The sequence below is a fragment of the Myotis lucifugus genome, unplaced genomic scaffold (assembly GCF_000147115.1).
Source record: "Myotis lucifugus unplaced genomic scaffold, Myoluc2.0 scaffold_189, whole genome shotgun sequence".
Taxonomy (NCBI): domain Eukaryota; kingdom Metazoa; phylum Chordata; class Mammalia; order Chiroptera; family Vespertilionidae; genus Myotis; species Myotis lucifugus.
Window position 1 is genome coordinate 984,622 of NW_005871237.1, and position 839 is coordinate 985,460.

The following is an 839-nucleotide window of genomic DNA, read 5'->3' on the forward strand; positions in this document are numbered from 1 at the left end:
AAATTGAGCACGAAATAGTACTATCTAGCAGTCTAGCTTATAAAGTTGTTCTTAGGATTAGAGCTATGCAAGAAAGGTTGGCTACAACAGGTGAAAATTTTGTTTCCTCACCCCTCTTTCCCTCCTAAGGCCTGTTTTACCACATCAATGCCGAGACTTCCAGAAACCTTTCAATCAGAATCCTGCAAGGAAACTAGTGTTATTTAAATCAACCCAGTAAGAGAAAGGTGTGACCTGACAGGCCCCGTACCACTGGTGTCTTGGAGGAAAAATTTGCATTTTAAAAGAGGATTACCTGACTGGAAGGATTTCAGAAAATATGGGACTTTTTTGCAGGACAGTGAATAGAATTCCCTCAACTCTTCACCCCCTCCCCACGCCCCCACTGAAACCATGCCTTGTCGGTTTAATGCGGATTGTGGGAGCGGGACTTTTAAAAAGCACGTTTAATGAATAAACTCGAATTACAGACCTAGTTCATCCCCCTCTCCCACCCCCGCCTTTTGCACCGAGCGGCTTCTGCGATCATAATGACCTTGGCTGTCCTCATCTGGGAATGAACCCTCGCTAGAAAGACCCGAAGCTCAACGGAACTAACAGGATGTTTTCATTTGAATAAACTCAACCCAGTCGTTACCTCCCCGCTCCGCACATTGCTAACTTTCAACCCTGCAGGAGGGGCGAGCAGCGGGAGGTCAGCCCGGGGCGAGACCGCCGCCGGACGCCCGAGGGTCTGGGGCCCCGTGGCCCGGCAATCCCCACCGCCACCCCGGGGACCCCCGGGATCCGGCGGCGGGCTGATCGCAGGGGATCTCAGGGTAACGGGCAGGTTCCGGGGA